This window comes from Protopterus annectens, chromosome 11.part0, assembly GCF_019279795.1.
Source record: "Protopterus annectens isolate FY-2018-M chromosome 11.part0, PAN1.0, whole genome shotgun sequence".
Lineage (NCBI taxonomy): Eukaryota > Metazoa > Chordata > Ceratodontiformes > Protopteridae > Protopterus > Protopterus annectens.
In genome coordinates, this window is record NC_056745.1 from 1,377,883,902 (window position 1) to 1,377,907,175 (window position 23,274).

A 23,274-nucleotide genomic window follows, 5' to 3' on the forward strand; every position below is an offset into this window, starting at 1 on the left:
TCTTCCCTGCTAGATTAAAAGTCACACTTCCAGATGGTCAGAAAATCTTTAGTAATATTGAAGAAGCAACAGAATTTGTCAAAAAACATAACTTACTGGACAAAATTGAAGATATGGAACTTTCTACTCCAAGTCTAAAGAGGCAAGCTACTAATGGCAAAATAACAGCAAATGGTAAGTCCACAAAAAAACTTAAAGGGAAGTAAAGCATAAGTTTCTAACTTCCAGTGGTCATTCTCCTTTGTGAATAGGACAAATAGTGCAAAATATGAGGTAATATTTTAAAATAAATCTTTACAACTATATATAACTAACTCCTTTTCCTCCCTTTATAGTAATTACTCTTATTATTACATAAGTAATTACTTTATGCCGTTCCTCCTTCCTTTACTATGAGGTTTTATCCCCTATACAGAGTATAACATAAATAAAAACAAATGGTTTATAAGCACATAAGATCTTGTCATAATCTTACAAGATCGTGATTCAATGTTTATTTTAAATTAGTGGTGTACTGAGGCAAGTTAGAATAGTATTAAACTTCCATTTAGAAATAGTTTATGTGTCTTTGTTCTGTAACCTTAATGCATTAAATAGAGCTGCAGTAGCCTTAAATGCTGGAACGGGGACTGCGGACACCTACACAGTCTGTCAGGAAGCTTTATGAGTTTTAGATTGATTAAATGGAGAGCATTGTGTGTTTTTCTTCTATTTTCTTTGTATTTAGTAAATTAATTATGAGAGATGTTTTGGGGAGAGAGAGCACCTTCTAGAGAAGTGCGGTGTGTGATTTTAAGTGAAAAAAGTAATAGCCGCATAGTACTGCCCTGTTTAACCTGTTTTTTTTTCTATTTTACATGCTTTTTTGTAACCCACAAGTGCATGAAAGCTTGGAAAGCCAAAAATAACTGAAAACGTTATACTTAGCTCATATATGCAGTTCAAATTTGAATATAAAGCTTCAAGAAAACGAAATCACGAGCTATTCATTGCTCCATGGTTTTGAGACTGGCTCTCTTTGTAAGAACTTCTAGTGATGACGTAACTGTTCTCTGAGCTCCGGTCGCACATAAGAAACAACTGTTTCATAAGAAACAACCGCAACAGATGATAAGGACGTAGCAAGGACGTTTTTGCTGCTGAGACATTTAAAATGCTCTTCAAAGTAGTTCTTTGACTGTAAGTTTATAATTTCCTAACAAAATGAATGCTTATTCATTGTTCTTGATGCCGGAGACTAGAATTAGCAACATATATACTGGAAACTGTTGTAGTTGCAGTTTAATTCAGTATTCTAGGCACAACTATTACTCATTGCTTCTTTGCATTGTTTTGAAGTGTTTGTTCTTTAAACTTATTAATAGTGTGATGTACATGTTTTAGTTATAAGGTGAACACTGATTAATTATATGTAGATATAAAATAACTTGCAAACAAAGAGTAAAATTGCACATGAAGAGAAAATTAACATTTCTCTATACACAACACAGATACTTTAGTTATAATGCAGCTTCACTAGATATTTAATGTAAGGTAAATGTAGCTGACTGAAGAGAAGGTTACAACAACTGTATGGGTTTATACTGTGTACACATGATGATTATTATAGCTAGGTTATAAATGTATCCTGTACCCATTATTGGTATAACTGCTATAGGTTTATTCCACGTACAGATGTTGATTATAGCAAGGTTAAGAATGTGCCCTGTACCCATTATTGGTATGACTGGTATGAGTTTATACCCTATACACATGATGATTATAGTTAGGTTAGGAATGATCCCTGCACCCATTATTACAATAACTGGTATTGATTTATACTGTGTACACATGATGATTATTATAACTAGGTTATAAATGTCCCCTTTACCCATTATTGGTATAACTGCTATGGGTTTCTTCCATGTACACATGATGATTATAGCAAGGTTAGGAACGTGCCCTGTACCCATAATTGGTAAAAGTGGTATGGGTTTATATCCCGTACACATTATGATTATACCTACGTTAGGAATGAACCCTGTACCCATTATTACAATAAGTAGTACGGGTTTATACTGTGTACACATGATGATTATTATAACTAGGTTATAAATGTCCCCTTTACCCATTATTGGTATAACTGCTATGGGTTTCTTCCATGTACACATGATGATTATAGCAAGGTTAGGAACGTGCCCTGTACCCATAATTGGTAAAAGTGGTATGGGTTTATATCCCGTACACATTATGATTATACCTAGGTTAGGAATGAACCCTGTACCCATTATTACAATAAGTGGTATGGGTTTATACTGTGTACACATGCTGATTATTATAAACAGGTTATAAATGTACCCTGTACTCGTTGTTGATATAACTGATACAGGTTTATATATAATGATTATAGCTAGGTTAAGAAAGTACCCTGTACCCGTTTTGACAATAACTGGTATGGGTTTGTAAGAAACATTGAAATAGTGCATTCCTTTATAAGTCACAGATAGTTTTTTTTTAAAAAAAGGGCAGGTGTAATATTGTCACATGTTAATAAGCTGAGGTAAATACAGCTATCTGACACATAAACATCTAAAGGTTTTAACTAAAAGAAACCGTAAAGAGAACATTACTGAGATTCCTCCATAAGTTACTTATGGGAAACCATACTTGGAAGTCCCTTCACGCATGTGTTATATATTTTATCCACAAGAATCCTAGTTTAAACATATCTCTTTTCATGTGAGCGCTGATATATTAGGAATGTTATTTGGATAATAGGAAATTGCTTATTATTTTCAAAGATAATTTGCATCCAGGCATCCCTAAAGTATAGAAGGATACAGTAAAGTAAGTTGATTGCATAGCTCACATAGTACTAAATAATTGATTTTAAGCAAGTACAGAATACAATAGGAAGTGTTGAATGAACAAAAAAACTGTTTAAGGAATAACACATATCTAATTACTTTACAAGCAGCAAATACATGTACTATCTGATCATTATACTAAGGATGTCATCATATAATTAATAACTAACATAAGCAATGTTGATCTGTGCTTTTGCTAATTGCAGTGATATTGATAACAGTGAGGACTTGAATGAATACACTTCTGAAATATCAGTGTTAGAAAGTTGTATAAATGACTTATTAATGGAACAAAAGGGGATGAATGAGATGGGGAAGGGTGTTTAAATAAAGTAAGTTTATCACATTAAATAAACTTAAAACACACATAATAGTGTAATAGCATAAATTTCAAAATATTGGTCATATTTTGCTTAGATCATACACATATAGCCCATAAACAAAATGTATAGAAGGAAGAGTTGAGAGGGGAATGGGTGATAGAAGAAGAATGGAGAAGGTTTTCATGCCTTAAATATATAAATATATATTTAATACGTGGTGTCATTTCAAATCATATACTTAAACTGGATGTACACTCTTTATTCACAGATTAATCTATACTAGGAAAATGATATCTTTTTCATCTTAATGAAAGATTCTGATCCCTTATATTGTTTTTGAAGTTAAGCTTACATATGTTGGTTTATGAGAACATAATCCTGTTACTTTAACATAGAGATGTTTGTCAAACATGAACATTTATTGCATGTCTATTTTTATTTGTAATTCGTAAAATACTTAATATTTCATCATATATCTTGAGATGTTTTTGCGCTTTAATAACTAAACATAATTCTACATAATATTGAATAAGTCTAACTATATACCTAATTATAAGAGGGCAGAAGTAGCAATATAGAGGTTGGTTGGTTGTAGGACTGTTAGTGGTGGTGGCTAAGATGATGTTTTCATCAAGCCAGGAAATTAGTTTTCCATGTTTAGTTTTGTATATAGTTATATCTGTTATGTTTTTTTTATTCATTTTTATCTACTCGCTCATAACTAAATTCAGTAGATATATCTGTATCACTCTAAATGTTCTCTTATAAATGTATGTCTTTAAATGTCAATGGCCTTAATAACCCTATCAAAAGAGGGAGTATAGCTAGATATTTGAAACTGAATAAAGTAGATATAGTTTTTTTACAGGGAATGCATATTGTTGGCAGGGATATAGATAAATTATCTTTTAATGGATATATGGTCCTTGTAGAATCCCACTACCAAACCAAGAGAAGAGGCACGATGATACTATGGAGAAAAACATTACCAATGCCTAAAGTCATTGATACTTACTCAGACAAGAATGGCATGTTATGCCTGGCAGTTCTGGAGATAAACAAAAGATATGTAACTCTTGTAAATTCTCACTGGATACCTGGTTTTGGAGCAGTTACAGCAAAAAATCATCTAGAGTTAATAATTTCTAAATCCAAAGGAGAAATAATGCACGCAGGAGATTTCAATTGCCTTCTCACTGAAAAAGACACTACTAAGAATGATAAATTTAGAATTTTCCCTGCAGCCAAAAAGTTAAAGAATTTTATTAATGTATTATGTCTTAGGGATATATATGATTTAAAAGAAATACACTCATTAGAGTACACCCATTATTCATATAGGTATGCCATACAAACAATAATTGATAAAGTATTAGTTACTAACAATATATTTTCTAAGGTCCAAGAAGTGCTAATTAGTTCATGCCGATTATCAGATCATAATGCCTTATTTTTTAAGGTTAATATCATGCCTAAAGATTTAATAACGTGGCAAAGATTACCTGTCTACATTACTACACTTAATGGTTTTAAAGAGTGACTTCTTGGTGAAATAAAATTCTTTTTAGACATCAATAATAATAATGAAACTTCAAAGGTTATACTTTGGGATTCAATAAATCTTATTTATATGGTAAGATCAAAAATTGGTATCTAAACAAAAGAAAACAATGGGAAAATGAATTAATACAAATACAATTAAAAATAGATAGAATAAGGAAAAGTTTAAACACCAAAGGCATAAATACTAATTCTGAACTTAAAACATTAAATACTAGATATGCAGAAATTGTAAATCATAAAGTGGCAGTAAATCTAGAAAAATTCAATCCTATTCAGTGAACCCCAAAAATGTACACAGGTTGGCAGTTAAAGCAGAAAATTTAGCTAGACTTAGTCATAGAAAAGAAATTACTGATAATACAGGAGTTAAAACAAGACATGTAACTGAACACAAAGAAATTCTGGAGGTCTTCAGATTGTATTATGAGAAGTTAAATAATACAAATAATGATTCTGCAAACAATATGCTTAAGTGTAATTTTTTGAATGATAATATCAACAGAAGAATAACAAAGGAACAAAACTCTAATTTGCTCAAACCAATAACATTAAAAGAAATTAAAGAATGCATTTGAAATCTTAAAAACAATAAGGCACCTGGATTAGATGGGATTATAGGAGAAATATATAAATTGTTTCCTGAGGACACCTTAAAGACTTTAGAGGCAGCTTTTGAAGAATTTAGGAAAAATAAGAATATATTTCCTTCATGGAAGTATGCTATAATATCTCCAATTCTGAAGCAAGATAAAGACCCTAAATTAGTATTATCATATCGACCTATATCTCTGCTAAATGTAGATTATAACATTTTTACCTCTATACTTACTAAAAGATTTAATCAATTCATCCCCAAAATAATAGCAGATGATCAAACAGGTTTTATTTTGAATAGGAAAGTTCAGGACAATGTCATCAGACTTTTAACCTTAATAGATGTTGCAAATAAAAATAAAAAAGAACTATCGATTATTAGTTTAGATATAGAGAAGGCATTTGATTCTTTATCTTGGACATACCTATTTAAAGTCTTGGAAACATTCAATTTTTCCACAGATTTCATAGAACTAATAAATAGCTTATATAAAAACTCTTTGTCATATATTAAAATTGGGGCTTTTTTATCTAATAAAATTCAAGTACTAAAAGGAACTAAGCAAGGTTGTCCTCTGTCACCTTTGTTATTTGCATTGTCAGTAGAACCATTTGCAAATTACATAAGAAATAATAACAACATAAATAGCTTTATTGTTAATTCAAATTATGCTTCTAAAATACAATTATTTGCTGACGATATAATATTAACCATAGGAAATCTAGATTCCTCAATAACACATATCACAGCAGCTATAGAGCATTTTGAGAAATTTTCAGGTTTAAACTTTAACAGCAATAAATCTGAAACATTATTAGTAAATAAAAAAGTAAGTTCTGAATGGAGAAAACACAGTAATTTTAGTTGGGGAAATGACACTCTTAAGTATCTAGGTGTGTATATAAAACCTAATTGGAAAGAAATCATACAAATCAATTATAGAAATTTGTTAGGTATAATCAGAGAATATATAAACAAATGGAATAAAATATTCTTTACTTTTGAAGAAAAGCTAACATTAATAAAAATGTGTATTTTCCCAAAAATGTTGTTCCTTATTCAAACCATAATTATTAGCCCTCCAAAAAAATGATTAAACAGCTCAATTCACTTCTAATTAAGTTTTTATGGTTCCCACAAAAACCAAGAATAAAGTATGACTGGCACAATAGATTGGAAAAAAGGTGGAATTGCATTCCCAAACTTAGAACTATATGCTGAATCAGTCATAATTCATATCATAAGCAAGTGGTTAAGTAACAAATATACTTCAAGCTGGAAAAATGTACACATGAATATTCTACTATCTAATGCTGATGAAGCAATAAACAATGACATTTCTACTGAAAATGACGCAATTTTTTTAGCGGTGAAGGACTCAGTATATAAAGAAAATAAACATGAGAAGCTACCACATTGTATTAGCTATATACTAAACAATTTTAGGAAAATTATAAACAAAAACTGCATAACAAGACATTTTTCAATATTAATGTTCCCAATAGCACTCACGAAGAATTGTCTAGACTCTTTTAATATGAATAAAATAATGGAAATGAAAGGCAATGGACTAAATTACTGCCACCAGTTCCTAAGTACAAATAATATTCATGACACTACAAGCCTTTTAGCAAGATATAACACAAATCAAGATAATTGGTTAAATATTCAAATTTTCAGGGGACATCTAATAAAGGAATTTAAAATGAGCCAAGTGACTAATAATTTATTACAGCCTAAAATAATCTTTCTTTTATGTGAATTAAATTCATCACAATTTAACATGGGTTTCTCTTTATCTAAGATTTACAAGACATTGAGAGCTGACTTAAAACAACCTGAAGACTCTTTATGGAGTTATATAGAAAGTATGAACAGATTTAATTTTTCTGAAAATGATAAATTATTAACACTCAGGTCAATCAATCATACATCATCTCCATATTGGAAAATATTTACATGGAAATTTTTACACAGGAGTTTCTTTACTCTACACAAAATTGCTATAATATCAAATAAAACTAGTTACAATTGTTGGAGATGTGATGAGAGTCTCTGTGCTGATTGGGTACACATGTTCCTTGAATGCAGAGTGATTGTCCCATTTTGGCAGAAATTTAGAGATTTTATGAAGGCATTGTGGACTGACAAGTGTATAATAACAGATACACTTTTATTGTTTAATGCTCCAATACCAGATTGCGTACCAAAGCCACAAGTGCATCTTCTCTGGTCTCTTTTGGCAATAGCAAGGAAAATTATCACTTCAAACTGGAAAACCAAAATAAATGTATCTTTTGCTGAATTTATATTATTGGCCAAAACAGTATGAAATAGAGAACTTTTAACTCTTGCCTTTAGAATGACAAGAATGACACACAGAAAGTTATCCTGGATGAAACTAAAAAAGTTATTAGATAAAATGTAATGATTTCAAACAGAAAGACTAATGTTATGAGCATTTTTTTGTATATAGTTTTTAATATTTAGTGTTATGTTTATGTATAATATTATTTATTATAAGAAGTTCATGATTTATGAAAATTAATAAAAAGAAAGTTTTAAAAAAAGAAAATGCATACCAATATAAAACCTGTTATTCTACTAATGTTCTAATTTTATAAGAGCAATGTTTATAATTTGTCCCTATTTTTGGTCCTTTGTCCTATTATTTTAAGCCTTGTCCAGATTTTTTTTGTGCTAAGAGGTTGATATATTATTGTGGCTTTTTTGTGACACTTTTTGTGGCCTTGCATCATTTGTGCATTTGTTTCAACATTTTGGAGTGTTCTGAACAGGAAACAACTATTCTGTCTTGGTGAAACTGCAAACCATCATTTGGATAACTATGTTCTGATAATGTAATACCTATACATCAGGTGCTTGGTCAATGTCCAGTGGTTAGTACATCTATCTCTGCCATATTGGATGACTTCTTGTAGTTTATTGTCATTTTTGGTAGCTTCTCTCATTTTTTCTAGCCTTTTCATAGTCTCTGGTCAAACTCTCATAATGCTCTTTATGCACTTATCCACATCTTCTTTGGTATCTGACTCAAGTTTGTAGCTGAAACTCTCTAGCCCTAATAGTTATATAAGAAGTTTCACATGCCCACACACTCAGCAGGCACTCTTTCCCAATCTGTGAATATCTCTGTTTAGCATCAGTTAACATTGTGTAACAGAAAGCAACTGTTTGTAACATGTGTCCATCCATCTGGTGTGATGCAGCACTTAAGACATAGCTATTGCATCAGCACTGACTGTTATTGGTTTGGTAACATGATAGTATACAAACACTGTCATTGTCAGCATCTTTTTTATCTTGTTGAATGCTTAGTGATAAACCGATCTCCATGACCAGGGTACATCTATCTTTACCAAATCTTTTAGTGGTTGTAGCACCATAAGCAGATCTGGTATGAATTTGCCCAACACTTTTATTATGTCTAGCACCAAATGTAGCTCACTTACACATGTTTGATTCTTCAGTTCTGCGATTGCAATGATCTCACATGCATCTAGTCTCATTCCACTAGCATTTATGCTGTCACAGAAATATTGAATCTCTGACTTCCCAAAACAGCATTTGTCTTTATTAAATTTCAAACTGGAATTTTTGATAATTTGGAGTACTGTTTCTAATTTCATGTCGTGTTTCAATATCTTGGCTAAACACTTTTACATCATACATGACAAGAATAACAGCATCACACCCTTTTAGCACTTTACTAGTTTCATGTTAAAATATCCATGGTGCTGAAGTTATACCAAATGATAGTCTTAAAACAAAATCTACAAGCTATAGTAATGAAGGCTGTAAGCTTTTGACTGCCTTTTTCTAGAGTTATCTGCCAAAACCCACTCAAAGTATTGAATATGTAGAACACTTTGACATCAACCATCTTAGCTGCTATGTCTTCCAGCTTTGGTAGAATAATTTTCTCTCACATAACTACATCAGCAAGTTTTTCAAATCAACCCATATGTAAACATTTCCATTCCTTTTAATGACTGGGATCCTGGGAATACCCCAATCAGTCAGTCAGTCAGTTCAATTACACTTTCAATCACACCAAGAGCTTGCATTTGAGTTCTGCCTCTATATTTTGGCAGTAGTGGAAATGGCACTATTCTGTGTATGGTCAAGGTATATGGGACAGCATTTGACTTTAACTTTATATTTACTGACACACACTTAAGTAGACTAGCATCACAAAAATATCTATTCTGTAAAGCACAAAAATTATGAAATTCTAATGACTGACATGGAATGACTATAACCCTCAGTGATTTACCAAAAAAAGTAAAGTTAATGGAGATCTGGCAGCTGGTGTGGAGGATTAGGGCTATTTCCAGTAGCAAAAGTACAGGGATTGACTCAGAGCAGCTTACTAAACAGCCCCCTGTAACTGATGCATTTTTTACACACACACACACACACACACACACACACACACACACACACACACACACACACACTTGTGATTCATCTGTCATGTACCAAAACAAATAAGCATTGCCTTTCCCATAGAGGTACCACACCAAAAGAAGTGAACCTTGCACCTCCTGCAGGAGAAAATAAGCATTGTAATAATCTTTGCTTCAAAATGCACACAAACTGAACTGACATACCCCAAGTATATATAGCAAGTTCAACAATTGTGCCAATTTCTGGAGGTCTCTCATTGATTCTATGCTCAATGAGGAACGTACAGCCAAGGAGATATTTCAAGGCTGAGCAGCAAGAAATTTTTTAAGCAGCCCAGTCATGTGGCAGCTGAGAAGGAAATTTTTTTCCCCTTGAAACTCATCATTCTGACTCTCTCTCTCTCTCTCTCTCAATTTTAATATAATTTTATAGCTTGGCCAGCCCCCCCCCCCCGCAAACACCAGGCCCTAAGCAGCTGCCTAGGTGACCTTGTGGTAGATCTGGCACTGCAGAAACACAGACACACACAAACTCAAACACTCACATTCATATGCACGGATGCACACAGACACACACACTCACACACACACACATACACACACACACACACACACACACACACACACACACACACACACACACACACACACACACACACACACACACACACACACTCAAACACATTCATATGCACACATGCACACACACACATGCGCGCACACAAATCAACAGAAAAGTCCCCTTCATTGTCAATCACACTCAAGGAAACACTGACCCATTCAACCAGACTCACTATCAAACCACACAGCCACACATCCGGACTCTTGATTCCTATCTATTCACCGTAGAATAAATACCCAGGCAGACACACTTTCAAGCACACACACAGATTAATGCAGCTTTATTCTTGCCCCTACAGAAATACATACATCTGCACATGTGTACAATAATACACCCCCACCCATTGTCCTTTCTGAACTTACCCACACCATGAGTACTCCCATATTAGTGAATGAGTCACTTTTTCCTCCTAGAATACATTTCTCAATCAACTGCAGTTAAGGAGATGCAATATAAAGCACATGGCTAATTAGCATTAGTCACTCCCTCAGACTGCTATATTATTATGCAATTCTGCCTGAGAGATTGTCCTGTACCTTGAGCCCCCCCCACAAGGGGAAAACATCAGAAGTAAAGTAATCTCCGAATTAGAAAGGCTTACTGCAATGGGGAAAACTTCCAGACTATGTCTTTTCTATCATTCTAAGCCCTCCTGAATCCCAGCAGGAATTTGTGACTGAAGTATTAAGTACCTTTGAGAGGAAACATCTGATAAGTTAACAACTTAAATGCTCTTATTGTTGTTTGTCAGTTTTCTAAAAGTGATATATCTTTAAAATTATTATAATCCAGTACAGTATTCAACTTTAAAAATAGTTACTGATCTTACCCATGAATGTAGTATATTAGATGTAGTTTGGGTTTGGAATGAAACTGTATGGAAAATGTAACCAAGGATGTCGAGAAGTGTACTGTGCGCATTTCAGTACAATTTCATGGGGGGGGGTAACATGTCAGGCACTAGGATTCAGGAGACACTTCAGTTAAATAAAAAGAAAACAAAATGTCACATACTGCACAAAATGCCTTGACTGAGACTGCAAAAGCAATTTGCAGCTCATCAGACAGTTGTGAGCTGTCCATTGTTTCACCAGGTGTTAACTACATGTAATTAACACTGTCCAGAAGGTGGAGGGAGAGTCGGAAGAAATCTGACCAACTTCCTGGTTCGTTGATGTGGCTCTCCCTTTGTCGGTACAACTTCTCCTGCCATGGAGGGATTAATGCAGTTAATGTTAAGGAGACGAGTTAGCAAGGGAAGGAGATTTTTTTTTAATTGCAGCCTTTAGATATGTTCAGCACCACCAGCATTTTACATAATTATTTTCTGTATTTTCTGGTGGTGAAAATTTGCTATTTGTTTTATGTTGCTTTGTCACTTATTTATTTATTTGATATGTGTTAACCAAGTTGGTCCAACTGAGACAGAAGCCCATTTTCAGTGGAGACCAGAGGAGAAAAGTTCCAATACAGACAAGTGCATTAACATAAGCATGATAAAAATATGTTTAAGTATAGCAAGGAAAAACTTGAAGGTCTTATATAGTACATACAGCAGTCAGAAATCCTAATACAAAGATATAATCCTACTACAGAGATGAATTTAAAGTAGAGCTGAACTATATATATATTTACATGTTATGTAGTAGTCAAGCTTGTGGGTTTAAAATTTAGTAAAACTATGTGTTGAGAGAAAAATAAGAAATGGTGGAGTGAGATGTCTGTGTAATGAATAGTGGTAATGCAACAGCGAGGAAGGTTAGGTAGGGTCATGACAGGGGCAGGACTTTGTGTTAAACAGGAGCAGTCTAAGTTCCTTTTTGAAGTGATTGGGGTGAGGGATGGATCTTATATGTGAGGGGAGTTTATTCCAGGCTTGGGCTACAGAGCATTTGTATAGTAGTTTTCCAACATTTTGTTAGGTTTATAAATATTGAGTTGCTAACTGGATGTACAGAGGGGGATGAGCGGGGCTGTAAGAGGATACAAGGGAGGAGAATGAAGGGCAGTAAGACAGTTTGTATAGTATTGCGTGTGTGATTTGTAATTGTGATAGTAGATTGTTGGAGAAATTCCAACCATTGAAGAGAGTTGAGTGCAAGGCAATGGTGAGGGTTGTGAGGAGAGTTAGTGGCAAATCTAGCTATTTTGTGGTATGTTTGTTGGAGTTTAGATAAAGCTGTAGTTTGTATGTTAGCTAGGAATGGGGCAGCATAGAGAAGGGAGGGGAGAAGGAGAGCCTGAGCCAGGGAGTGTCTAGTGTTTTAGGTAAGACATTTTCTATTTTGGTACAGTGGGCCATGTTTTTGGTGTTTTTTTAATACTTTGAAGGATATGCAAGTTAAATTTTAGTTCATCATCTATGATGGTACCTAAGACCTTAGTGTGGGGCTTAGGTTTAATGGTGGTCTTGTCAGAGGATGTTATGACAAAGGTTGATTTATGCTGAGAGAAAGAATGAGGGAGAAATAGCAAGAGTTTAGTTTTTTTAGGGTTTAAGATGAAATGATTATCAGATAGCCACTTTTCAATGGATAGGAAAGAGTCTTGGGTGTGACCACGGAGGTCAGAGATATTATTGGAAATGGAGATGCATGTAGAATCATCGGCATATTGAATAAGGGAGGATTGTTTACAAGAGGTCTGGAGATCATTGGTGAAAATGTTGAACAGAAGGGGGCCCAGGATGTAACCCTAGGGTACACTAGATGTGATGGGTAGGGAGTAGGAGCAGGAAGTGAGCCATCTGGCAGACTGTTGCCTATTTCAGGGGTAACTAGTGAACTAGCCAATGGAGGAACTAGAGAAACTGAGGTCAGATAGTTTAGCTAAAAGTATAGAGTGAGAAACAGTGTCAAAGGCTTTGGAGAGTCAAGGAAAAGACAGGATACAAGTTGGTTATTATCTCTGGCCTCAACTACAGTGTGAGTAAAATATAAGAGTGAGGTGGCAGTACTGTGGGTTTGGCTGGAAGCCATGTTGAGTGGGTGTTAGAAGGTTTTCCTGGAGGAGAGAATTGAGCAGTTGAGTATGAATGCATTTTTCAAGTATTTTAGAGAGAGGGGAAAGAATGGCTATGGGTCTGTAGTCAGATGGGTCAGTAGATTGCCCCCTCCCCTTTTGCAAGCAGATGGTGAAGAAGGATTTCCAAATGTCTGGGAATGTGGCTTATTGAATGGATCTATTGATTAGCAGAAATACATGGCAGGCTATGGCAGCTAGTTTGAGGAAGAATAGGAGGAATATTATCGGTAGAGGGAAAGCAAGGTTTGAGCTTGAGCAGGAACAATTTAATGTAAGCAGTGGAAACAGGTTTAAGGGATAAAAGGTTTTTGTTGTGTGGGTTGGTAGGGGTGGGAGAGGGATTAGAGTTGTGGTTGGTGTGAGTAAGTTTTTGGGTAGCATCAATGAAGTAATTATTGAGAAGGGTGGCAGTTTCTAGAGTAGTGTTATTTGGGAAAGGGGAGGGAGCGGAAGGGCTACCAGGATAGAGAATTTTGTTAAGGGTGGTCCAGAATTTTCATGGGTTGGATTTACTGTTGATTTGGGGAGAGTTGTAGTAGGATTTTTAATCTTTGTTAATTTGTTTTTTGCCAAAGTGTGAAGGCTGCCAGCCCAGCCAGATAGAATTTTATAGATAATTTTATCATTTGTAAATATTAATGTAAGGCACAGGCTTGTTGTCTTAAATGGAAACAACTGCTGTTAGATGTGGAACTGCAAAAAAAATGTCACAACAGTGCTCCCTACTGACCAAGTAAAACCATGTTTTGACCCTTTGATCTAAAGTCAGCTCCAGCCCATCTAGAAGACATTCTTTCTATTGTTTTAACCAAGAGTTAAATTGCTAGATTTAAACATGCAAATGTATTTTTATCGCTCTGCTTCCTGACCAGCTGCAAGATAACAAAAGGAGATGTTAAGAATGTAAATGTAGTTTATGTTAGCCTGGGAACCCAGGGAAGTGTGAAGAATGATGTAATGGAAACCAGGAATGTAATTTTAAAAACACAGAGAATCAGAGAGCTTTAAGCATTTTTGTCTTGACCATCCAACTCACAGCACTGCCTGTTTCTATACATAAGTTTTTCTTAGATTTGTGTTTTCTCTTAGAAATAGCTAGAAACTAGAAATATTAGACTGTTTTTCTGTGATGTCAAAACTGTACTACTGAATTATTTTAAGTATTTTTCTGTGATCTCTGAACTCTTGACTAGCACTGTGTAGTAAGAAGTATTGACTTGTGTTTTTATTATTTATTATTAAATATTTTAAAACCTTTCAACTGTGGCTGTTTTGTGTAGAAATAATTTAAGCTCTTAAGAGTACTTGCATGCCTTTGGTAAAAATTGTACAAAGCCACGCCAATAGCTTTAGCCATGGGCTATACTACCAATTGGATAATAATATTGCACAGTAATAATTGGACACCCTTTTAAGGGCCTTTGAGTAGCTGATAAATATTAGCTGGGTGGTGGCAGTGATTTCTACCGTATAGTCTGGGTAAAAGGGGCACATCTGGAGAACCTGTGCCAGCCTCCTAGATGTGTCTGTGTGGTTGTATAAACCCATCTCAAAGTGTGTGTGTGTGTGTGTGTGTGTGTGTGTGTGTGTGTGTGTGTGTGTGTGTGTGTGTGTGTGTGTGTCAGCTACTTGGGCAGGAACACAAAGCACTGGTTGGACAGAGAGGGTGCTGGAGGTTTTAGCTTGCCCACTAGGCTATGATCTGGACCCTGTAGCTGTGCCAGTGGGGAGTCTTATTGGGGACCTGGAGAGCAAGAGAGCAACCAGCCCCGGACTGACTGTGATCTCTGTGTGCTCTTAAGGGAAATTGCACTTTACCGTGTGTATTTGTTATCCTTTCCTCCTATATGAGATGCCCCTCACTGGTGTTAGTGGTGAGGATTGAGGCTCCTTGATTGCTGGACCAGGACACGTGCATCACACAAGGTTCCTAAATTTTTTGTAGTTTTGGAACAAGGATGGTGTTTTAGTTTTAGCCCAGGCTTTCCAAACACTATCTCTTTTGTGCATAAGAAATCAGGTTTTCTTAGACAGCCAGGGGGCATAATTGGCCTTAATTCTAATTCTCCTGGTAGGGGAAAGGGAGTTGAGACTATCAAGGAATATGTGGTTAAATTTTAGAATGGCTTCATTGACAGGGAGCTGCCATAAGAAGGACCAGTCAATGCTAGATAGTGTGAAGTTAAATATATTGGAATTAAAGTTAGAGAGTTTACAGCAGTCTCTGTAAGAGTGTGATTTGGGAAATTAGGGACAGTGTCTTTGAATGAAGGTGGGAAGATGACCACTTAAGGTGTCAGGTAAGGTACAGGAGTTGTGATAGAGGTTATGGGTGTTAGTGAGGATCCAATCAAGTAACGATTGGAAGAAGAGGTTTTGTGCATGTGGGTGGAGGATGTGACACGTTGGTGGAATTCATGTAAGTTGATACTGAGTTGCGGAGAGTCAGATGTTAGTTTAGACCAGTCAATACTGACGTCTCCAAGGATTAGAGTTTCATAGGGTATATTAAGGGACAACCAAGATAGAATAAGTTCTAGGGTTGGAATATTATTCCCTGGAGGGATATATATATGGTGGCTATGGCAAATGTCTTGTGTGAGTTTAGGTGGAAGTTCAGGATAACTATCTCAGCAGGGTGGAAGTTGGGAATAGTAATGGTTATAGATGAAAGACTGTGTTTGTCTGAATAGAGGATGGTAACAATAGCCCCTTTTTTGGGGAATCTGTCAGTGTGGTAAATATTATAACCAGGTGGTACTGTTTCAGTGTTAGTGATATGGGGTTTTAGCCAGCTTTCAGATGGGGTTAGAATGTGAGGGGAGGTATGGGCTATCCATGTGTGGAGTTCAGTGATTTTGTTAATGAGGCTTTGGATATTTAGAGAGCAGATAGTTATATTTTTAGGAGAGGAGGTGAGAGGACCAGGGGATGGGGTGGGTGTGGTTGAAGAGGAGAAAGGGAAATGTAGGAAGAGTTATAGGGTGTGGAGTAGGGTGGCCGAGTATGGGAGCCAGAGTTAGGGTGGATGTCCCTGGAAAGAAGTACATTACTAGTGTATATGTTAAGTGGAGTCAGCAGTGTGCAGAAGTTGTTGGATTTTGGTTTGGGTTTGCAGGAGAGAGGATTGTACTGAAATATAGTAAATTTGTGAAGGCAGATGGTGGGAAAGTTATAGAGAGATGAGATTATAAAAGTGTGAGGGGTACTGGTCTTATTAGGGGTGGTTGTGGTGGTAGAACGTTTATATGGGTGGGAGAGGTTAGTGTGATAAGAGGTTAAGGCTGAGAGAAGGATAAGAAGTGGGATAGTAATAAACATGTATTTCATTATGAGGTGTGTAGAGTGTAATTACAAAATGGGATAGAGGGGGATAGTTGAAAAGATGAAGTGATGTAGTTAAGCATGGAAGTCTTTGATTGGGAGTGGTTATAAGGAGGAAGTAGATTATGATTAGATGTGCAAGAAGGAAGGGGTGTGTCCAGACAAAATAAATGTAAGTAAAGTGGGGGTGGATGGGAATGGGGGTAAGGTAGGGGAGCAAAGTGAGCCCAAGTGAAGCAAGGACAAATGGAGTGGGGCTACACCTGGAGAAACCCTGGAATCACCAACAAAAACAATCTAAGAAGCAGGAAACTATGGTGACTAAGAACTGTGAGAGGCAGGAGGAAATAGAGAAAGACTAGAGCGTCATCCAGAGTATTCCTCAGGGAAAGAGGTAGCAAAGCAGAGTACAGAAACTAGTGTAAGGAGACAGTGTAAGGTGGAGAAGGATGGTTAGGCTGAAAGAAGACAAGAGAGATAGACGGGGGAGAGAAGCAGCAAAGAGTTATAGGATGTACAACAAACTACTGAGCTAGCAAAAAAAGAAGCCACAAATCTTATAATAAATGATTTATTCACACTGAATAACACTCTAGCACCTTGGCACAGCCTTCCTGGTGTTACAAAATATTCAGCAGAATGCATCCACATATATACTCAGTTAAATACAATTAATTAAACAATCATTTAATCAATTAATCATCAAATAAAAAAATGTAAACACTTTAAAGAAACACTCTCCAGTTACATTCATTATTTAAACCTCCTGGAGAAAGTGTATTAAATTTTAAAATATATAATGTTTCTTTATACAATAATTTTTTTTTTGTTAATCCCTCATCTGTTTCTAAATTCTGTTCCAAAATACAGGCTTTTAGTAACGAAAAGTCACTATTGTGACAAGTATAAAAATGTAAAGCTATAGGACTCATAGCATTATTATTTTTTATGTCCCTAATATGCCATAGCTTAAATATTCTTTTATTTTCACCTATACAGAACAGATTACAAAATGGAACAAAATACACTGACCCTTCTGACATTGCCAACATCTTGGCTGACAGGTTCAGTGCAAATCCCCCACCACCACCACCACCACCACCTACAGGGCCTATTACCATTCCAGGGGATTGTGTAAGTCCAATTATTACTGATACGTTGGTTAACAAGGCTCTATCTAAAGCTAAAAACACTGCCTCCATGGGACCAGATGGTGTCCCAGGCTGTGTCATACGTGAGCTCCAAAAGGAATTAACCCCGCATCTTAATACCCTGTTCAGTCTCAGCCTCTCCACAGGATATGTGCCCATAGAATGGTGCACAGCAATGGTGGTCCCACTACACAAGGGTGGGGCCACAACTGACCCTGGGAACTACCGAACAATAAGCCTGACCAGTCTCATCTGTAAGGCTATGGAGCGAATCATTATGGAACTCATAAATGGAGAGATTGGGAACCTCCAGTCACTGGACCCCACACAGTTTGGCTTTGTCAAGGGCAGATCATGCCTCCTGAACCTGGTGGATTTCTTTGAGACAGTTACTCAGGCTATAGATAAGGGAAAGGAGGTACACACAGCTTACCTTGACCTTGCTAAAGCATTTGACACCATTCCCCATTCAGGTATTATTGATAAGCTCACCAGCCTGGGCATAAACCCTTACGTCACAAGATGGATCACAAACTGGCTCTCAGACAGATCCCATAAAGTAAGAGTAGCGGGATCTATGTCCGAATCCAGACCAGTAACGAGTGGTGTGCCTCAGGGCTCTGTCCTGGGGCCCCTCCTGTTTGGCATATACTTCTCAGAAGTACAGACAAGCACGGAAGGGCTGTGGCTGACTAAGTTAGCAGACGACTGCAAACTGGGTGCTATAATAGAGTCTCCGGCTGACATGGAGATCCTCCAGAAGGGCCTAAATGAGACTGATGCATGGTGTCAAAGCCATGGTCTCAAGCTAAATGCAAAAAAATGCGTAGTAATCCCCTTTGGAAAAAAAAGAGTACCCGCAAACTGCAACATAGGAGGTAATCCCCTGAAATCTGAAGAAGAAATAAGGGATCTAGGGACCCAAGTAGATAGTCAGCTTTCCTTTGATAACCATGTTGCCAAAGTGGTTAGAAAATCCTTCTATGTGACCCATCTGATCACGAAAGGGTTTGCATCAAGATCTAAGGATGTAATGGTGCCCCTCTACTCTTCCCTCATCAGACCCATTATTGAGTACAATGCACCAATTGGAATGTACCTGGTTAGACATCTCCAGCAGATGGAGAGACCACAGAGGTACCTAACCAAGAGGATTACTGGCCTCAAACAGTTGCCCTATGCAGCATGATTAAAAAAGCTAAGACTGTTCTCTGTTGCATACCGCTTTCTCAGAGGCAATCTCTGTCTAACGTACAGAGCCATGTGCTACCCAGAATTGTTGAACATGCTCCATCTTAGCAAAACCAAATCTACTCGAGCTACATGCTCTAGGGATATAAACCTCAACACAACAATGAACAGAACATGCTGGAGGGATAGATTCCCTTCGCAGAGACTTCCCTTACTATGGAACAGGGTCCTGATCTACATAAGACAGAGCCCCTCACTATCACTCTTCAAGAGGAACCTTGATGAGTGGATGGGTAACAGAAAGTTCACACCGGGGATCACACCAACAGCACTACTAGATAGGAGCCAAGGGTACTAGCTGCTAGTACAAGGGTCTAGGGAACTACTAAAGGGGCGGTGAATACCGCACAACGTGGCTGGGCTAATATATGCCTTTGGGAAGATAGCCCAGTACCAACCTATGAACCTATTACAAGGGCAGGATAATGCATATATCACTGACTTAGTCATACATGTAAAAGCAGAAGTAGAACAAAATCTTACACCATTAATTCTTTCAAAGCACTTAGTAATATTAGAGCAGGCTGAGCACCTTCCACAAGGGTAGGTGCCACACACAGAGAGGTGCAAGTTTAACTCTTCACCTGGTAAAACAAAATCATTGTGTACCACCATGTCTTTAACATTTCTACTTCTTTTGAATGAAATATTAGGAGTTCTACAAAGATTTCTTACACCCTCCATATTGATTAAATACGGCCAATAATATCTGATAGCATCAATCATTTTTTCACTTAAGATATTATATACAGTAACAAAATAAACCTTTCTACACTCCTGCACTCTATTAAATTCTCTATAATCATTTCTCTTATTCATTAAGGGCCTATTTTGAGGTGAATTAGTATCAGTTAATGTTTAAAGGGCATTTAAAATAACATTTTCATCATACCCTCTTTGTTTAAAATTAATACAGGTTTTTACTATTTCATTTTCTAAACTCGTTTCATCATTACACAGTCTACTTACTATCAACAGTTCATTATAAAGTAACACTTCCAAAGTGTGTGGTGGATAGCAACTTTTACTGTCCAAAATGTTATAACCTCCACTTCCCTTTCTATGTATATTGGTTATTATATTATTATTCCTGATGATCAAAATAACATCTAGATAGTTAACTGTTTTTCCCATCTGTAAGCCATCAAATTTTACCTGAAAGCGATTTATATTTAAATCATTAATGAACTGAAGGGCTATTTCAGCACCCATTTTACATCAACAAATCAAATCATCTTTATATCTACAGTATAAAACAACATAATTATTAAAAAAAAATAATCTATACAGAAATTCAACCTCAAAAAGGCCCATAAACAGGTTGGCGTACATGGGTGCAAAAGATGCACCCATGCAGTACCCTGTAATTGATGATAAGTGAGATTATTGAACTGAAAAAAAATATTCATCAGACAAAAATAAATTAATTCCATCACATAGTTGCTCACAGGACTAACCCCCAAAAAGAACTTAACAGCCTGCATTCCTAACTCATGAGTGATATTTGTACATAGTCTTTTTACATGTATAACTTTCCAATAGTAGTTTTCATCACATTTAAAGCTCTTTACCTTATCAAGAAAATGGAAACTATCTTTAACTTAAGAATTTAACAACTACATAACTCAAAAGGTAGGAGTGTAGAAAAATTCCCATATTATGAAGGAAATAATTCTATGCTGCCACTATAGGTCTACCTTGGGGGTGGGAACTAACATTTTTATGTGTCTTTGGCAGACAATAAAACTTGGCCATTGAACTTCCTTCTGTATTAAATTTATATTGGACATCCTGTCTTGTAAAATAGCCCAATCTCAAACCTTTGGCTACTAATTCTTTAAAGTTCATTATAACTTGATAAAAAACATCAATATTCACTGCCCTATATACTTGGCCATCAGATAAATGATCCATACACATTTTCAAATATTGTTTACAGTGCATCACAACAATTTTTCTATCCTTATCTGATGGTTTTATAACAATGTCTAGTCTTTTACATAAATTTAATAAAGACTGCCATTCATTCTTACTCATATTATACGAAATATTTTTCTTCCCAGAAGAAAAATCCTTCAAAATTTTCTCTAGTGCAAAATTAAGCATCTTAGAAAATTGCAATATTACCTGATTATTAAACAGAGGTATAAAGGTGCTAGTATAAGTAACCATCTCTATATGTAAAGTGCAATATGCATTAACATTTTCAGTTGGTTCAAAAGAAGAATCACAAGAAAAAAAATCTAGCAGTTCATCTTCACTTACAGATACACTTTCTTCATTAAATAACATACTTCTATTATCAGATTCATAATAATTAGCCAAATGTAATTTTCTTATTAACTTAAACACTTTTGCTTTAATAAAATGTGCCCTAGGTAAAGCTGTTGGTATAAACTTGAGACCATATTGTAAAACAGACTTTTCAGTCTCACTTAAATCAACGCTAGATAAATTCACAATACAATTATTCAAATTGCATTATTTTGTGCCTTTAACTACAGTACTAATATATTTACAATTAATATTTAGTCCTTTTATTTTGCTGTTTGAATTGTTGAGAGTCTCTGTTACCTTCATACCATTGTTTGTAGCCATTCTGTTGATTGTAGCCATTCTGTTGTTTCCCCTGTTGTTTTCCTTGGCCCCAAAATGTATTATTTATATAATTAGGTTGTTGGGGAGCAGGCAAAGGTGGATAATCTGCATTTTCATAATCGGAACCTACCAAAGTATTATTCCCATCTGTTGAAGCAAATGAGACATTTTGGAGTCTCTTAGGTCTACTAGAAGCATTTTTAAAGCCTCTGGTACCATTCTGATTGGCTGCTTTCTTGAAAGCCAGTCCAGAGTCATAGTCCCAAATGTCTCTTTGCAACTTGTTGATTTTACGTTGTATAATTTCACTAGAGTTTTCTTCTAGTTTGATATTCAATGAACATAACAACTGTTCAAATTTAGAGCCACCCAGCTGCCCAGATAATTCATCACAAGCAGCTGCAATCTCAGCTTTCACTTTATGCTGTTTTAAGGTATCTCGTTCTATCAATATTAGCAGCCATTCCCTTACACATCTGTGAGAGGCGGCAATCCACCTTTTTTCAAACTCTAATTCAGTTACATCAGAGGTATCAAAAGCAGCAGATGGACTTTTTACAAAACATAACCCCGAGGGGTAATGTCTATATCCAAATACCTCTGTAAACCTAGAATGTTATAATGTAAGGCATTTTCTCTGAACAGCAGCCATTCAAGTGACTCTAAGTTAGTATGGTCTGCTGTTGACAAATGTACTGTGTTAGCCTTACCCACTTCATTAAAAGGGTTTGAAGATCTTTTCCTGCTTCCTTCTTCCAACAAATGCTCCCATACTTTCACAGGGGCAATGTTAGTCATAGAAGTAGTTGGCTTCATCTGTAATTCCCCAACTAGATGAAAAGTAAAAGAAACAGATGCATCATCTCGGAATATGCGTGGCAATTGTTGTAGCGATCCAATGGCCATCTCTCACCATATAAAAAAACACCAAGCAGCAAATAGCACAACAAACTACTGAGCCAGCAAAAAAGATGCCACAAATCTTATAATAAATGATTTATTCACACTGAATAATACTCTAGCGCCTCGGCACAGCCTTCCTGGAGTTACAAAATGTTCAACACAATGCCTCCATATATATATATATATATATATATATATATATATATATATATATATACACACACACATATACTCAATTAAATACAATTAATTAAACAATCATCAAATCAATTAAACATCAAATAAAAAAAATTAAACACTTTAAAGAAACACCCTCCAGTTACATTCATTATTTAAACCTCTTGGAGTGGGGTCGAATAGGGGAGCTAGAGTTGGGGTGGATGTCCCTGAAAAGAAGTAAATTACTAGTGTATATGTTAAGTGGAGTCAGCAGTGTGTAGAAGTTGTTGGATTTTGGTTTGGGTTTGCAGGAGAGAGGATTGTCCTGAAATATAGTAAATTTGTGAAGGCAGATGTTGGGAAAGTTATAGAGAGATGAGATCATAAAAGTGTGAGGGGAACTAGTCTTATTAGGGGTGGTTGTGGTGGTAGAACACACACACACACATATATATATATATATATATATATATATATATATATAT